Source organism: Mustela nivalis (genome assembly GCF_964662115.1).
Source record: "Mustela nivalis genome assembly, chromosome: 18".
NCBI lineage: Eukaryota > Metazoa > Chordata > Mammalia > Carnivora > Mustelidae > Mustela > Mustela nivalis.
In genome coordinates, this window is record NC_139037.1 from 1,872,702 (window position 1) to 1,891,553 (window position 18,852).

The 18,852-nt window shown below is 55.6% G+C and overlaps 1 long non-coding RNA gene across 7 annotated transcripts; it reads right to left on the reverse strand.

The window, feature by feature from the left end:
* Positions 1-7,078: 7,078 nt before the first annotated feature.
* LOC309853392 lies at positions 7,079-17,875 on the reverse strand. 7 transcript variants are annotated; one of them, XR_014305644.1, is made up of 6 exons: positions 16,901-17,875; positions 15,784-15,890; positions 10,808-14,417; positions 9,584-10,493; positions 7,698-7,791; positions 7,079-7,595 (listed from the first exon to the last, which is right to left on the reverse strand). It is a non-coding gene; the product is annotated as an uncharacterized lncRNA (long non-coding RNA). The 7 variants fall into 7 exon arrangements; XR_014305645.1 differs by having other exon boundaries at positions 10,683-14,417; XR_014305647.1 differs by having other exon boundaries at positions 7,079-7,344; positions 7,425-7,595; positions 9,584-14,417.
* Between the last annotated feature and the right edge of the window lie 977 nt (positions 17,876-18,852).

The following is an 18,852-nucleotide window of genomic DNA, read 5'->3' on the forward strand; positions in this document are numbered from 1 at the left end:
GACAGAAGACCACCCTCTACCACGCTTATGGGTTCTGTGGGTCAGGACAAAGCACAGTGTGGATGACCTCGCTGCTCCACGATGTCTGGGGCCTCGACGGCAAGTCTTGAAAGCCAGAGTCTGGAATTTCTTGAAAGCCTTTCATGCGGGCAGTGGTGGCTGTCAGCAGGGGCCTCAGGTCCTCTCCATGGGGTCTCTTCGTGAAGCCAGCCTGGGCTTCCCGATGGCATGGTTGCTAGTTCCCAAGGGCTAGTGTCCCCAGAGAAAGTGAGCCAAGTGGAAGCTGCTTGCCTTTTAAGGCCTAGCCTCAGGAATCGCATGTAACTTCCGCCACTTTTTGTGGATTGAGGCAGTTCAAAGGGCATTCAAGGTCAATAAGAGGGACCGTAAAGAAGGAGGGTTCTTGAGGGGAGCGCATTAAGGTCACATTTCAGAAAAGCGTGTGGGATGGGGTGTGTGGGGATGTGGCCAAGTTTGGAATACCCAACGACGTATCACAGGAGCCTAGAGCTACTGCCGTCCTTAGTCAAATGTTGAGGCCATCTACGAAACGGGGCCAACACAGAGGAAAGCAGAGCAAAGAGAAGGAGAGCCCCTGGATCCAGTTGTACCTGAAGCTCGACTCACCTGCAGATGGTCTTTTTCAGGTAGTGAGCCAATAAACACTACTTTTCCTTTAGAGATCTGGGTGGGATTTCTATCATTTGCAGCCAAAAATGTCCCAAGCCACTTACAGACTGTAAGCACGAATAAGCTTGGCTAAGGCAGGACTCCAGCGGTTAGCGGCATGAAGCACTCGCCCGTGCTTTGAAATGACAGGTTTTCCTCTGCTCTTGGCTAACCAGAGTCCCCAGGCCAGCACCCCCAGTACGAGCCTGCCATTCCCTTTAGAGGGCAAGAATTGATGACAGTCCATTTTTTACTTGGCTCGGGCTTTCCCAACCAAAATGTTCCCTTTTGCCACGAGTGCAATACAGGGTAGCATCTGGAAAGTGCTATCCAAGTGACCCAGATCAAGGTGATGGTCAGCACAGGAGAGAGCAACCCTGGGGCCTGGAAAGTTCCTCCAGGCTGGTCCTGCAGGGAGATGCCAGGCCTCGGGCAGAGAATAACAGCGTTGTAGCCGGCATCTACTCGGGGCCAGGCACTGGTGTCTGTCCACCTTGCTCCCAATCTTTGTGGCAATCCTGCAAGGGAGGTCTCATGTTACAAAGGAGGAGACAGAGGTGGAGAGAAGTCGCGCAACTAGCCCGAGATCCACACCAGGAAGCTGTGAAGCCAGACGTGTGGGTTTCTGACTGCCTGAATTCTTTCATGCCAAGCTAGTGGGGCTGGGAGGAAACCAGCGCAGGGCCTTCTAGGCGAGGAGGACCACATGCTTGCCTCTGGGAAGGGAGGGAGGACCAGCAAGTCAGTCACGTGGCCAGAGCACGGAGGGGAGAGGCTGGTCACGGGAGCAGATGCTGATGAGGGGCTTGCAGGTGGTCAGAGAGGCAAGGACTGGCATCCTGCCAAGCCCATTCTTTGGTGACCTGTGTGTAAACTGAGGCCGGGCCCCTCTGAGCAGGTTTTCAGCTGCTGGTTGGCGGCTGCTGACCGGCTCCTGCTTGCCGGCCTCTCTGGCACTTGGCTGGATACACAGAAATGAGTCACACCCTGGTGCTGCCTGAGCCCCTCCCTCTTCCTGGGGCGCAGGCCGCCTGCCAATCCAAAATAAGCAATGCATGGCCCAGGGGTCAGGATCTGGGAGGGAAGGAGCCCTGGGATAGGTGCTAGTGCTGGGAGCGCCTCGAGTTTTGCAGGGTGGACCCCGGTGGGGGCCCTGGTCATCAGAGGCCTGTCCTGCTGCACAACGGCAGGGGACTGAGGTCCAGGGCCAGCCATGCCTCCAGTGAGCCATCTGACCCCGGCAAGTCCCTTCCTCCCGACTCTCGGTGGCTCCTGTGTATAAGATGGGGCAAGTCGACACCCGCAGTACGCGGACCTCCAGGCCCCAGGCTGCTGGTCGATCTTCCTCCTAGATCCTGGGCGCTGGGCTGCTCCCGTCTGACCTGCCATCAGGGAGCCATCCTTCCTTTCTGTTCTGCAAACGTGCCCGTCTCCACCCCGTGACCCCCACCCGGAACTCAACATGGCTAGCAAGCGTCAAGCCTCAAATCCAGGGTGACAGAGTGACCCAGACGGGCATCACGTGCTGGGATAGGACCCAACACAGGAAGTGTGGCCCAGAAGCACCCTTACAGTCGGAGTGGGACCCTTTCCAGAAGTGGGATGTGGCCTCATGTGTCAGAGCTGCTGGGGAAGGCAAGGCAGGATGTGACTAATGTCGGCCGTGGGTGTGACAGCCGCAGCCTCATTGTCAGAGCAGAACAAATGCAGCCCCCCGCCCGCTCCCCTGCCTGCTGCCTGCCCAGCCCTGCCCTGCGTCGGGTCCCCCTCCTCCCTTGGGGTGTACAAACCCACAGAGCCAGGCACTTAAAAATAGCATCCTACCCGAAACGTGGGCATGAGACGGAACTCCGGAAAAGGAGAAAGCGTCTCCTCCCTTGACTTGGAGCACGTGGACTAGGAGCGAGCGGTGCCTGGCACTGACAAGGGGCCTCTCTCCGTGCCTTCTGTTCCGCGTGGGGAAGGGAAAGCCCATGTGGTGAGCTCCCCGTCCTGAAGCCAGCACCACGATTCCATAGGGTGGGGTGTCACTGCTCCCGCCCAGGGCCACTCTGCACCCCAGCCAGCCGCGAAGGAGGGGCTGACCTTGAGGAACAGACACCGGGAGCTACTCATTTCCTACCTTCCTCCCTGACGGTCACCCCTGGTGGTGACCTTGACCTCTCCATCCAGCCTCTCCTGTTGGGTCAGTGACACACCTGATTGCATTTCCTGCTGTATGGGTTTTTTTCCCCTCAGCATTGTTGATGACACCAAGAAGCCAGAAGGAGCTAAAGCATTCAAAAATAGGGGTCAATCAAGGTAATTATGGCAAAGGCACCAAAGAATACGCCGTGGTCTTCCAGAAACATCTTCAGAATGCCCCATTTCTTTGAGTCTGAGACACTGTCATTTGTCACCGGATCACCCATCCCGTAACCCCCTTCAGGGGAGAGAGAGAGAGAAGCAGCAGCTGGCACGTTTCTTTTGACAATGATTCTAAAACACATCCCTATTTCAGAAACATCAAAGTGTGGGAAAATATGCAATCTGGTGAAACGGAATGATTTGGAGAAAATGTTCTCGATACATTTTTAAGTTTAAAAGAAGTGGGTTAAGCGACATCACGCCCAGTCCTCAGAAAAACGAGCACGCACATCCAGACGTACGCTGTGCTCACTCGGCAGTGATCCCAGTCTGTGAACCACGCGAGCCTACAAACAGGCCCGAGGGACACGGAACACAAGCTAACGGCGTGTGTCTCCGGGCACCAGGGCTGTCAGCACTGTGGGTTCTCTTCCTTGACGTTTTCTGCACTTTCCGATTTTCTGATCTCATAGTCACGTGACTAAAGTCCCAGGGGTTCCTGCTCCCTGCCACTGTCCACGGGTCCGCGCTTACCTCTGCTGAACTCCCTACATCGGGGACCCACTGGGGCTCATGATCACATGTGGCGGCAGGAAATCCTTCCTGTTGCCATTCTGCAGATTGGAAAACTGAGACTCAAGACAGACTGAGCAATTTTCCCCGCCGGGCTGGAGCCCAGTTTCAAGCTCTGGTTAGCGTGAGTCCAGAGCAGAGGCTCCTAACTGTTCTGTGCTGACAGGAGCCTCGCTGCGGCCCCTGCGTCTTCATGCCACGGGGCGTCTAAGGACAGTGCCACCTCCCCACTGGCCAGGAAGGGAGGCCTTCTGTAGAGCCCAGAGAGGGCCCCTCACGTGGCTACCGAAAGGCTGGGAGCTAGGGCCGGAGCCCCCCTCCCCAGCCCCTTTGGTCCTGAGCCACTAACGTGTTCTACGGGATAAAATGAACACAGTCAGGCTGAGAAAACCAAGACCCACCCCAGCAGCCCAGGACCGCAGGCCCTCTTGGAGGCAGATGTAGGAAACGGATGCTCCCACAGCCCCACGCAAGGATGCTTCGGCAAGCCCCCCGCACCCCTTTTCACGGTGTCTTCTCGTCTGGCTGAAAGGAGTCTCCAACCTCCCCAAGAGATAAACATTCCTGACATCACTTCTTCTCAGCTGGGCAGCCGAGGGAGCAGCTGGGAGCCCTCCAAGCAGGGGGTGGGACCGTGCTCATTGGCTGGAACTCAGCTGAGAACCCTTTCTCTAGGAGACCCCAAGAAACCGTTCCAAACAAACAAAAGGCTGCTGGGGAAACTGGTGGCCGGGAACCCAGGGCAGCCGGTGCAGCCCTACAGAGAAGGATGGAGTCAGCAAATCCCAGCGTCGCTGGTCCTGGGCATCGCCGCCACCCGCGGAGCTCCTCCAGGCGCCAGGATGTGCATCCATGGCAACCATCGCAGGGGGGCAGGATGGTCCCATTGTCCGGGAGATGGAAGCTGAGGCCCCGAGAGGTCAAGGACACCGCCACAGCCAGAACGCAGCCTGAGCTCCGAACGATGCTCTCCCAGCTCTGTGAAATGCCCCTCGGGCCTCAGACTCCTTTGGAGACGCCTTCAGAGACACCGCGGAAGCCGTATACCATCCGCTTTTTAAAAATGCGCACAGGCTTTTGTGCAAAATGTGGTGGGTCAGTTCAGGGAGGTTAAGCGCTCTTTGGAGGCCTTTGATAAGAATCTCCACCAACTGTCCAAACACATTCACCGCCACCCTCGCCTCCCTGGACCAGCACAGTGCTCAGGGACGGGGGAAGGATGCTCGTCTGCGCCTGCGACCGCAGCCTTGACGGGGAGAAGGACCCAGAACTGTGTTGTCCCTGTAGTGGCCCTATGCTCGCAGGACCAGGTCTTTGCCCAGTGGGACCCACACCTGCCCCCTGAACATTTCTGGTTATTGGGGGCCCCAGTCTCACCATTTCTAAACTTGTAAGACCCGTGTCAGACGCCGGACCTCTAGAATGCGGCAACAGGTATCTGTGTTGTCTTAAGCTCCGGAGTCTTGTGCGTTATTTGTTAGAACAATCACAGGGAGTGAAGGCACCGCCCCCCCGGAACAAGCATTTGGGGCTGCTTTCTCGGTTTCCTCACTCAGGGCGAGCAAGTGCACAGGCCTGGAAGCGTCCCCGGAGGACAATTTCAGCTCTCCTTCCAGAGCACGCCAAGATGCCAGGTGACCCCTAGGGGATCGGCGGGCTCCATGCGAACCCGCTGCGGCCGCACCGCCGCCCCCGGGAGAAACGGCCACTGCTCGTAGGCACCAGACACTTGCAGGCTGCTGTACCCACGGTCCCCGAGCCCCAGAGCAGCCCGTTATGCAGAGAGGAAAAGGGAGGTGCAGGGAGACGGAGTGGTGTGCCCAGGGCCGTGTAGCCGCGGACCAGCCCTAGCCCCTGGGCTCTCCCAGCGCGCTCTCGTTTCTGACACAGCCAACCGTGAGTGAACCCAGACACAACGACGGCAGCGCTGGCACCGTCACCACAGGGCCGAGGAGGGGCACGGACAGCGCCACGCGCATGCGCAGGGAGGGAGGAGGAGGAGGAGGCTGTCGTGGAGGCGTCGGCCCCTTGGTTGTCGGTGGCAATGGGCCAGTGACAGTGAGATAATCTCGGGGGAGGGCTCCCTTCTCACCACAGACAGCCCCTCAAACCTCCCAGAGGGGCTCACGGGGACAAAGAGCCAAGTCCCTTCCCTCCCTCTGGGAGAACCGGCCGTGGGGTTAGGAAGGCAGAGAGTGCCCGCGACAGGTCGCAAAGTCCATCCGCGCCGGCAAGGAGATGAGCGGGGCGGACGGGGCCTCGACAAGACTGGAAGGTGCCCAGGGGGTCGTCTGGGCTGGCCATGGGTGCCCAGCTGTGAAATGCCCGATTACAGAGCACAGATGTGACCGGAGGCTGGGTCTCTCGGAGCAGGACGGCCCCCACGAGGGGGGTCAAGGCTGATGACAGCCCGGTCTGTCGCGAGAGGAGCCCCACCCCGCCCTCCCCGCAGGCAGCATGGCCGCACGGCCTTGTGGTGACACAGCTGGGGTCGGACACATGGCAGTTAGAAATCTGGCACGACGGCATGGGACTGCTGACCTCCCGAGCCTCGCTGTCCTCCTCCACAAACAGAACCCTTCTCGCGTTCCGACTTCCAAACACTCCGCACGTCCATGGACTGCAGGACAGGCAGAAGGCATATCCTGATGGGTCAGGGGCCATCACGATGGCACTAGTCCCCTTGTTTGTGGTTACTTTCAGCAGGGACATGGGACACAACCTAGCCAAGGAGCCCAGGGGCTTCAGTGAAAGATTTCTTCTCCTTAAAATTGATACACAAAGGGGGAGCCTGGGAGGCTCAGTGGGTTAAGGCCTCTGCCTTCGCTTCAGGTCGTGATCCCAGGGTTCTGGGATGGAGCCCCATATCGGGCTCTCTGCTCAGCAGGAAGCCTGCTTCCTCCACTCTCTGCCTGCTTCTCTGCCTGCTTGTGATCTCTGTCTGTCAAATAAATAAAATCTTTTTATTTTTTTAAGATTCCTTTTTTTTTTTTTTAATTTGACAGGCAGAGATCAGAAGTAGGCAGAGATGCAGGCAGAGAGAAAGGAGGAAGCAGGCTCTCCGTGGAGCAGAGAGCCCGATGTGGGGCTCGATCCCAGGACGCTGGGATCATGACCTGGGCTGAAGGCAGAGGCTTTAACCCACTGAGCCACCCAGGCGCCCCAATAAATAAAATCTTTTAAAAAATTGATACACAAAGAAAGATCATCTTTCTCCTTCTGTTGGAAGCTGGATGTGATGCCCGGAACGGCTGCACTCACTTGTGAGCATGAGGAGAACCAGCACGAGGTCAAGGCTGGCGCCCCAAGAATGGCATACTATAAGGACAGAGGAGGCCGGGTCCCCAGTGGTGTCTGTGAGCCACAGCATAACCCACTCTGGAGCCTTCCTATCTCAGGACTTTTTGGCTTTTTAAGCTGCTAGTTAGCGGGTTACGTGGGTAACGCCACATGCTAATGTCAGAAGCATGCATGAATGGTGAATAGAACATATTACCATTAAACTTTATCATACACTTGATATAGAAAGACGTAGTCAAAGACAGGTGACCAGAAATACGAAGATGTGCGAGTCATACAACTGTTCTCTACGGTGGCCGTCCACTCCCAAAGGCAGGCTGGTACGTGGGTCGGCTGGGGGATCCCCAATGGCTCCTTTGCCTCTTTTCTCATCTTCTAATTAAGAAATTAACCTCATGTGACCCCCAAATTCTCTTCCAAATCAAGTCTTTCCCATCCTGGGGCTTGCGGTGTGTTCTAAGGAAATATTAACAATACTTTGGGAAAAATTCCTCTCCACAAGCATGAGGATAGAAACATAATTACACAAAACAGACCATCTCTGATAGACAAGATGCTGTACTAATTGGAGAAATTGGCGTGGTACCACCATCTTTACAGAAGAGAAGGGAGACCTTCGGACGAAGCATTGCAAAAACTTATTTGGGACGTCGGAACAACCATCAGCAAACGTTTAGCCAGTGTCTATGCAAGGCGTCCATCTAGAGCTGGAAACCCAAAGTTACAAACACGTATCAGACCCAGTCCCCGTTCTCAGGGAGCTTAGAATTTAGCTCAGGCTCTAACAGACGCGTGTCGGTGGGACTGACCTTCCCTTGGGATGTGCTAGCACAGCCTTTGCGCATTTCATAACCAGGCTCGGCTCTGATGGTTCCGTACAGATGTCCGTGTGGCGTGCTGTCCCTGCATGGAAGAGAGAAAGTCTCAGCGCCAAGGAGCCCATGCGTGAGGAGAACCACACACATGACATGTGGACCAGTGGTTTAACGAAACACCAGCTACAGAAACAACTCTTCAAACAAGACCGGAAGCGGGCGTCAAACACACATGGCACCCACAAGCGCGACACACGTGCGGTGGTCCACACGCGATGGTGAGGCTTCCACTTGGTCTGGAAACCTCTGACATGATTAGGGCCACACAGTGGCCAGGACGGGGGTCCGTGCTGCTGGCTGTGTGCAGAGGGAACTCAGCCTCTTCACCTGCGAAAGCAGGACCAGGAGAAACCATACAAAGTACCCAGCCTCCGGCAGGTCCCCACAAGGGCTGCGAGCTCCATGACACCAGGTCACCTGAGCCGAGTGGAAGGGACACTCCACGAGGACCTTCCTTACGATCGGCCTCCAGCTGTGCCATCCTGGAGGGGACAGGAGGAGCAGGACTGGGGACCAGGAAGCCTTTGCTCAGGTCCTGCTCTGGCAGCATCTGCTCTTTCCTCCAGGCCTGACGGCCTCCTCTGCCAGGTGAGGATAAGGATCTATTGATTTCAAAGGCATGTCACAGGGTTAAATGAGGCATGAAAGTGCTTTGTCCCCTGGCATTTCTGCCTTTCCTGCTTTGGGTGCCAAAACCTTTAGCTTGGCCGTGCTTGGCAGGAGGCACAGAGTGAGACAGCCTTGAGGCCCAGCTCCGCACTCGCTAGCTGCCTGTCCTTTAAAAGTGACTTGAGACTCTGGTCCCTGTGCACCAAACCCAATGGATAAATGACAGCAGGTGTGATAACATCCTGTTGTTTCTGTTCCGTGACACGGAAATGGCTTGGGCCAACCTGGGGATTTTCTGTGCTGTGCGCACACACACACACGCACACCACGCACACACCACGCACACACACACGCACACACACACACGCACACCACGCACACACCACGCACACACACACACACCACGCACACACACGCACATACTCACACCCGCACACACACGCACACACACACACACGCACACACCACGCACACACACACGCGCACACACACACCACGCACACACACGCACACACCACGCACACACGCACACACACCACGTACGCACACACACACACACCACGCACACACACACACGCACACACACACCACGCGCACACGCACACACACACCACGCACACACACACACCACGGACACACACACGCACACACACACCACGCACACACACACACACCATGCACGCACACGCACACACCACGCACACACACACACCACGCGCATACCACGCACACACGCGCACGTGCACACACGCACACGCGCACACACGCACGCACGCACACACGCACACACGCGCGCGCGCACACACACCACACGCACACGCACACATGCACACACACGCACACACACACCACGCCCGCACACACACCACGCACACACGCACACACACGCACACACGCACACACACACACCACGCACACACTCACACACGCACACACCACGCACACACACACGTACACACACACGCACACACCACGCACACACACACACGCGCGCACACCACGCACACACGCGCACGCACACACACACGCACACACCGCACACACGCACGCACACACACGCACGCACACGCACACGCACACACACACACGCACACTAAGGTCAGGGGCCTCACTCAGCATCAAGAGCTCGTTCAGAGTCCAGGCGACGCGCAGTCTTCTCCCGCTGGCCGTCCCCACTGTTTCCAGCTCCAAGCCTGGTGTGGGACCCCTACCTTCATCAGGACACAGGAGGAAGATGCTCCTACAGGGGCCACCAGCCCCCACTTCTTGACGCCCTGCTGAGCAAGATCTCCTCTCATTCCCCAGCCACCTTTTGAAGCAGAAACTTCTACCTCCATTTTGCGAAGGGAGGGGGGCACGGGAGACACACTGCGAGCTGCGGGTGAGAGCCAAGACGAGAATCTGCTCCCTCCGACCTCCGCGGCAGCTCCTGCCCTAAACCTGTCTGGTCCACCAGAGGGAAGATGGCTTTGGGAAGGCTTCCGTGGGCAAGCCACGGAGTTGGCTAGGCACCAACAAGGGAGAATTGTGGGGCGGGGGCTGCTTAAAATAGCAGAAAGCTGCTCTCTCTCAGCTCTGGAGCCACGAGCCCAGGGTCAAGGTGGTGCAGGGTCTGTCTCCCTCTGGAGGCTCGACGGGAGGTCCTTCCAGCTCTCAGGGCTCCTAGCCTGTCGTCACGTGACCGTGGCCTTGTCTCCTCTTCCGGAAGGGCACCAGTCCGTGGATTGGGACCACCCTCGTGACCTTGTCTCCGCCCATGAGACCTGCAAAGACTCTGCTTCCAGATAGAGTCACATTCACAGGAACTAGGGATAAGGACTCCAAAAACGTCTTTTTTGGGGGACACGACCCCTAACAGAGACTGTGTCAGCCTGCTGTCTCGGGGAGGGATTACAAAGGACCACACCTGCCCCCTTCAGAGGCACAAAGACGTCTTCTTCCAAGATCAGGCCCCACCCCCCACCCCTGCTCCCGTGGCCTCGGGTCAGCCTTGCCTCAGTCGGGGCCTCAGACGCGCCTTTCTCCTTCCTCACACCCGCTGTCCGCCAGACGCCGCTGACGCGGGGCCTCGTCTCTCCTCGGCCCGCCTGAGGGTTTTCTTGGACACATGAATCCCCAAATCTGTCAGAGACGAAATGGTTTCCATGAACGGCCCTGCTCCATGTGGACCTTACCTCCACCCGCAACCTTGCACTTGCCGCCCACGTGGCCCCTCAGCGCTCAGGGCTCCTCCCCGGCCCAGCACCGGCAGTGGTTATCTGTCCCCAGGTGACACACCTGTGCAGGCAGGGTCCCTTCCCTGGTCCTCACCTTTGTGACGAGGAAACTGCTCTTGGGGGAGCAGCCCCGGGGCAGGCGGCTTCACGGCATAGGGGTGGGGTGAGCTAGAAGAAACATTCCACCTGAGGACCCGAACGCCACCTGCTAGTGCTTACTGAGCACCTGCTACGCCCACCATCTCCGAGTCAACGAGGTAGGAGCTCCTGGCCCCCAAGCCAGGGGCACCTAGAGCAAAAGCCTTTGCTGCTTGGTTCTTTCGGGGGTGGGGGGCAGAATGCAATCTTCTGGGATGTCACTCTGAAGACGCAATTTGTTATGTTAAAGGACTTTAGCAAGATTGCTCCGGGTCCTAAAAACTTATAAAACAGCAGGATAAAATGTGGTTAGAACCACCTGGCTCCCTCGTCTTCAGTAACAGCTCGAGCACAAGAAGAGAGGACGTGCATCTGATTCCCATCAACCTCTGAAGCCACCGAGGACACCGCAAGCCGAGTTCATTTGGTGCCTCTGTGCCTTTGCAGGGGCCTGAAGTTCTCATGGGCGGGAGGCTGAATGCGCGCAGGAGACAGGGGAGGGGATCACGGCATTGTCCGACCCCACACCTTCATCCCCCTCATCATTCCCAGCATCCCCACCCTCAGACCTTCCCCAGGAGCAAAGGTATGTTAATTTGTGCGGCTGCAGAACCCATTACCCCAAACTCAGAGGCCGGAAACAGCACCCACGTAACAGCTGGCAGCTGCCCACGCCAGAAATCAGAACACACGCAGCCTAGGGTCTCTGCTCAGGGTCTCAGGGGCAGAAATCAAGGTGCCAGTGGCTGGGTTCTTGCCAGGGGGAGAATCTGCTTAGAAGCACAAGCAGGTGTGGCAGAATCCACTTCCTTGAGGCCAAAGGTCTGAGCTCCCTGTGTCCTCTGCCGGCTGGAGGTCAGGGCCACCTTTGCTTCCTTCCCTTATGGCCCTGTCTGCTTTACAAACAGTGCTGACATGTCCCATCCTCCTGACCCTTCTGACATCGCCGACACCCCCTTCTGCCACCAGCCAGAGAAAACACTCTACTTCTAAGGTTCACCTGATTGGGCCAGGCCCACCCAGATAATCTCTTCACTTAAATTAGTGTTTGGATAACCAGGGGCTGCGAATCCTGGTGGAGGGGAGGAAGGGGAGGCATCCTTGGAATTCTGCCTACCCTGGGAGGTCTTACAGGGAGAGCTGCAAGAGAGTCCCCTTCCCCCATCTCATGGCAGGGAAGGACCATCTTACTCCCCCTCTGGTATGAAATGGCACTTTCTGGGGTGCAGAGGAATTTGTAGAAATTCGCCCCTTACCCTGAAAGAAAAAACAAAACAGACCTGGCCTCCGAGGGGAAACACAAATATTTGTATTGAACAAGCCTGTCTTCTGCAGACTGTGGGGCAGGCCGTCCATTAGGTCACACTTGGTTGCCCAGATTTTTTTTTTCCTTTTTTCAGGGCATTTTAACGTGACAGGATATCAGAGATTTTCAAAACTGATCTTCTGAATGAAGCACAAGTGACCCAATATAGCAACTCTTCATTGCTGGGCGCAGATGACCCCAGCAGCAGCAGTAGAGCCCCGCGAGGGTCCCCACGCTCTCAGCACACAGGTTGTGGGGGCCCCAGACAGCACCACCTTTCCCTCACTGGTTTGGGCTGGTGTCCCCCCAAAACCCATGTCTACCTGGCACCTAGGAACGTGACCTTATTTGGAAATGGGGTCTTTGCAGATGTGTGCGCACTAGATGAGGTCCACTGGATCGGGCGGGCCCTGAACCCAAAGCCTGGGGGCCCTGCGAGACAACGGACACTTGGGCACAGGCATAGGAAGGCTACATGGAGATGGAGGCAAAGGCTGGAGTGGTATGGCTACAGGCCAAGGCGCACCAAGCTGCCCCACCGGCCCTATGATTCCAAATATCCAGCCTCCAAGGCTGTGAAAGGATCCATTTCTAAGGCTTCAAGCCACAAAGTTTGTGATAATTTATATATGCAGCCCTAGGAAACTAACACACCCACTGTGTGTGTTTATGTATGTATTTATTAATATTTTGGTTCTTTATTACAGAGAGAGAGATCACAAGAGGAGGAGAGGGGAAGGGAGAGGGAGAAGCCGACTCCCCGCTGAGCAGGGAGCCCCATGTGGGGCTCGATCCCAGGACCCTGAGATAAGGACCTGAGCCGAAGGCAAACGGTTCACCGACTGAGCCACTCAGGTCCCCCAGTGTCTGTGTGGTTTTTTAATATAATCCTGACTGGCTATAACCCTCCCTCTATTATATTACTCCATCCATCTTACTTTATCCTGACTTCTTTAGAGCATGTTAATTTGCAACCCTGGTGTAATTAAAAATAAAACTGGGCTTCAAAAGCAAACACCTCATATTACATGTAAGAATAAACTCCAGGGGTGCCAGGGTGGCTCCGTGTGTTAAGCATTCCATTCTTGATTCAGCTTGGATCATGGTCTCAGGGTCATGAGGTCGAGCCCTGCCTTGGGCTCTGTGCTGAGTGTGAAGCCTGCTTAAGATTCTACCTGTCCCTCTGTCCCTCTTCTCCCTGCTTGTGCATGAAAGCATGTGTGCTCTCTCTCTCCCAAATAAATAAATAATATACTCCAAATGGGTTAGGGATCTAAATATGAAAAAAATGAGATCCTATACATAATATAAGAACACACATGCTCTAGGGAGGGGTTTCCTAACTATAACTAAAAATACAGATGTAATAAATGATCATATAAATACTTTTTCAAGATAAAAACACCATAACTAAAGTCAAAAGCAAGAGACAAACTGGAACAGAATATTTTCAACATAAATCACAGATAAAGGGCTAGTAACTCTAATACATGAAAAACTCTTAAAAACTGATGTGGGGGCACCTGGGTGGCTCAGTCTGTTAAGCATCCAATTCTTGGTTTCAGCTCAGGTCATGATCTCACGGCTTGTGGGATAGAGCCCCATGCTGGGCTCCTCACTCAGCTTGATTCTCTCCCTCTGCCCCTCTCCGTGCTCATGCCCCTCCCCCATCTCTCTAAAACTAAATCTTTAAATTAAATAAATAAATAAATAAATAAAAATCAACAGAAACAAAGATGCAAAACCTGATAGAAAAATGGGCAAAAGACATGAACAGGCAACTCATTTCAAAAAAAAAAAAAAAAAAGATACAAAAATGGCATCCACATCTGGGTCTCCGACCCTTCCAAAGACTCTGAGTCCCTGCTGTAATTTAATAACACTGTTTCTGCTCAAACCAGACATAGTGGACTCTGCTGTTTTCATTTTGTTTCATAAGCAGAGGCTGTTTCCAGATATCAATCCACCTCAAAGCACAAAGACTTTCCCGCCTACAGCGTCTCCAAAAATTTCTTACACGGACTGTGGAGACAACGGTGTGGAAGAGGAGTTCATGGATGTATTTTCAGGCAATCACAGTTTTATCACAACAGGAGCACTACCTTCCGGGGTGAGCACCTTGAAGGAGGGAGCGCTACTTGATCGGGCGAGCTCTGGTGTGTTTGCTTAAAAAGAATCCTCCCATATTTTAGAGTTACCCCTCCTCACCCAGACAATAGGTTATCTGCCTTTGGAATGTGTTTTTCACCTGGACTTGAGTCTGGGTGTGTCCTGCGTCTTGAGCCGTCAAGCTGGGCAATAAAGCCTTGCCTGGGATGGCGCTGGGAAGAAATCCAGTTCCTGCACGTTAGCCCTGCTTGTGCTTCTCAGAAACACCCAGTGGATCTAGAGGAGGTAGATCGGGTTTCAGCCTGGTGCAAGGCCCGGGTGAAGCAGAACTGCCTTTCGAAACTCTATCAGCAAAGCACAGAAACAACCTGAATGCCCAGCTATAGGGGATTAGTAGGAAACATGGCAGTGCATCCAAACAACAGGATTCTGGGCTGCCCTTGAAAAACGGGACTTAGGAGAGAATCTGTGACATGGGAAGACCTCTGCGATATGTTGTTAAATGGAAAAAAGGAGATCGCAATGCGGAGAACAGCCCTATTTTTGCGGAGGATACCACTTCTGTAAAAACAGGTGTGCGTGAACACATGTGAATACAACAGTGTTTAGAGGGATGTGTTTTAGAATGCTAACGTTGGTTATGACTGAGAAGTGAGATTATTTGTGACTTCTATATTGTCTTTTAGCAAGATATAATCTCTATACAAGGAGTATGTATTACCCCATAATCAGGCAAAATAGCACTAATATATATGTATATTATGACTTATATGTATATAAAACCCTGAATTTATTTGCTTTTAAATAGTCCATTAGAAAAACGCCCCTGTGCCGGGGTGGTGTGAGAGCAACCGATGAACCATGGTTAGGGAAGCTGGGCGACAGGGACACAGGCAACCACTATACCAGTCAAATGACTTGGGTGTGCTGGAGAACTCCCACAGTAGACAGATAAGCAAAACACAGAAAACCAAAAGCAGCAGGGAATTAATTGTGGGCTTTTAGAGATATAACTGTGATGTGAGAACGGGGAAAATGTGAAAAATGAACAAACACACAAAAGAAATAGGGCTCGGGACTTAGCGAGGACCCACGAGTCCCTGGTGGTGTGACCTCTCTAAGTCTCGGCTTCCCCGGCTGGGAAGGAGGAGGGAAGGTCCCTGAGCTCGCGCAGGCCTGGGATCCGGACCTAAGCGATTATTGTGGGGGTTGCTCTTGGTCCAAAGAAGCAGGCTACATGCCTGAAAGCCAAACCTCTACTCCCCAACGTCATTTTCAAATATCAGGGTGACGGGGGTTACCCAAGAGCTAGCGTAATGCAGAGTCCCAGACCTCAGCCCCTGGGAGTCTGACTCCACACCTGGGGTCAGGCTAAGGAATGTCCATCTTAAATAAGAGCCCAGGGCAAGTCACCGCTGTGGAAATGCCGCACCTAGCCAAAGGTCAAAGACATCCAGGAAAGCAGGTCCTCCCTGGAGGTAAATGTGCAGCTGTGTACAAACCGCGCCAGGCACGAATGGGACGACCGCCCATTTACGACTCCAGGTGGACTCGGTCAGCAAAGTCCAGGCTGGGAGAAACCGGCTGCCACATATGCGACCAGTCTCTGGTGTGCAGAAATAACGAACAAATGACAGCTCACCTTCGGGCTTTCCTCCGGGACGGACAGTCTGGGCACCTGACAGGCCAGGGCGTGGCTCCCACACACACCAACGGCACGGCCCTGGGCCCATGGTGACTGGGCGGCATCTGTAAAATGGAACAGCAGCAGCTCAGAAGCCGGCTGAGAGCTGGGGCGATCGCACGAGGTGCTCAGGAGCTGAGACACCGGGAGAGGCTCCCGTCAGTAAGAGTAGGGACCTCACTTCTCAAGGCCGGCATGTAAGGGGCTTGGGGCCCTAGTCTTCTGTCTCAGAAAGGTGGGGCCTTGGACAAAGGAAAAATGAAACTCAGTAGGTGTCTCCAACTGGAGGCCACGCCCACCCCTCATTGAACCCTTAGGACCCCCGCACCCAGCCTGTGTGTGTATGTGGTCCCTGACTGTTCGGGGAGCTCTTGTCTTAAAGGGAGTCTCCACCCTAACCCTCTTTTCATTTTCCTATCACAACGTGGTCTCGAGGCTCCTGTTCTAGGGTTGGCTTGTGAACGAGTCACAAGGGAGAAGTGGGGTGACAGGGGCCCGGTGGGGTGCGGGCACTGGACCTGGAGTCCCGGCGGCCGAGCTCTGGCCTCAACCCTGGTCCTGCCGCTGCAGCAGGGTCACCAGTGTCACCGTTCCAGCCGCAGGAAGTCATCCCAGGCACATCACACCTTCATTGCAAAACTCATTTCTTTGGGGCATTTGGGGTGAACTCCCAGTCTCTCCCTGTCTCTCTTTCTCTAAAATAGTATTAACGTATATTCCATTCCAGCTCTACGGAAAACATAGACATACTGTTCTGCTCTAGACCTAGACCGTGAGCTCCCGAGGGCAGGGCCCACGGCACTGGGAGACCCCGGCTGGAGTTAGGCACGTGGTGGGTAAGTCCACTCCTGGGCGTGAACCTGCTCTTCCACTCAGCGTCTTACTGGGAATCTCTCCTGGTCTCAACTCGTGGCCTGCTTCCCTTTTACCTAGAACGCCTCTGATGGTGTGTTGGAACGCCGTGCTGTCTGACTTACCCCACGCCGGCCCTCCAGCCCCCTCCCATGGATCCTCAGGCCCCCCACTTTGAAGGCGGTGGAGAAATGTTCAAATCCCACTTGAAGCCAGGGGTCACCTTTTGCAGACAGAAGGAGAGAGACCAGCTCCCTCAGAGCTGGAGGCTGTTTTAGGGAAGGAGCCCAAGGTGGGAGGGAGGGCAGCAGCGGGCTAAGAGAACCACAGCCTCATGGCCAGCGCCGAGGGACTGTGCTGGGAGGGGCAGGCAGGTCAGCATCCGCTCTTGCCTCTGGGAGGCTCCCGGCTGCTTCCCAGGAAGAGGACAGTAGGCCAAGAGAAAGCTCCTGCAGGCGCGTGGGCTATCTGCTCTGGAGACGGGAGTGCAGGCCGTCTGTTCCTTAAAGCGGAGGAGCTGGGCTTCATTCCTCTTGGAGGGGCCCATGTCCTTAGCGGGGTCTGGTCCTGCAGGATTGCGATTCACCGTCCGTGGGGCTGAATCACACGGCGCTGCAGAAGCGTCCAGGCGGCAGCTGTGGGCAGCCGTAGCAAACGACCGCCGGCTGGGGTTTCACACGACGGAAGTGTTCTTCTGCAGTCGGACAGCCGCAGGCCTGTGCTCCCTCCACAGGCTCAAAGGGAGGGTCCTTCCTCCCTATGCCTCTGTCTTCCGTGGTGTCCCCCGTCCCAAGTCTCTGCTTGTGCCTTCCTGCTACAAGGGACACTGTCAATTTGATTCTTACCTAAAGTGTATCTGCAAAGACACTATTTGCAAAAAAAGTCCCATCCTGAGGTTCTGGGTGGACATGGCCTCTTGGGGACCTCACCGTTCCAGCCAGTACAGGCATTCAATAGCAAATAGCACACCCAAAAGTGGCAAGAAGGCAGGAGGAGGCCTCCTGGTACATGTGGCTCAGTTGTCCCAGCAGTCCAGAGCCCCTGTTAGCCCCTCTGACACCCACTGCTGGCTGGGAGTGGGGTCCTGGCTTCCTTCTACTGATGGAGGCCTGAGTGAGTGGCCGAGGTCCCACAGCTGGCCGGAGCTGGGACTGGAAGATGGATCAGCTTGATGACCTGGGGGCTTCACAGCCTGGCTGGGCTGTCACCTGGGATGTCTGGGGCTGTCACCTGCTTGCTGGGATGTCTGGGGCTGTCACTTGGGATGTCTGGGGCTGTCACCTGCTTGCTGGGATGTCTGGGGCTGTCAACCGGTTGCTGGGATGTCTGGGGCTGTCACCCGATTGCTGGGATGTCTGGGGCTGTCACCCGGTTGCTGGGGTGTCTGGGCCTGTCACCCGGTTGCTGGGATGTCTGGGGCTGTCACCCGGTTTCTGGGATGTCTGGGGCTGTCACCTGGATGCTGGGATGTCTGGGGCTGTCACCTGCTTGCTGGGATGTCTGGGGCTGTCACCCGGTTGCTGGGATGTCTGGGGCTGTCACCTGGGATGTCTGGGGCTGTCACCTGGATGCTGGGATGTCTGGGGCTGTCACCTGCTTGCTGGGATGTCTGGGGCTGTCACCTGGATGCTGGGATGTCTGGGGCTGTCACCTGGATGCTGGGATGTCTGGGGCTGTCACCTGCTTGCTGGGATGTCTGGGGCTGTCACCTGCTTGCTGGGATGTCTGGGGCTGTCACCTGGGATGTCTGGGGCTGTCACCTGCTTGCTGGGATGTCTGGGGCTGTCACTTGGGATGTCTGGGGCTGTCACCTGCTTGCTGGGATGTCTGGGGCTGTCACCCGGTTGCTGGGATGTCTGGGGCTGTCACCCGATTGCTGGGATGTCTGGGGCTGTCACCCGGTTGCTGGGGTGTCTGGGCCTGTCACCCGGTTGCTGGGATGTCTGGGGCTGTCACCCGGTTTCTGGGATGTCTGGGGCTGTCACCTGGATGCTGGGATGTCTGGGGCTGTCACCTGCTTGCTGGGATGTCTGGGGCTGTCACCCGGTTGCTGGGATGTCTGGGGCTGTTACCCGGTTGCTGGGATGTCTGGGGCTGTCACCTGGGATGTCTGGGGCTGTCACCTGGATGCTGGGATGTCTGGGGCTGTCACCTGGATGCTGGGATGTCTGGGGC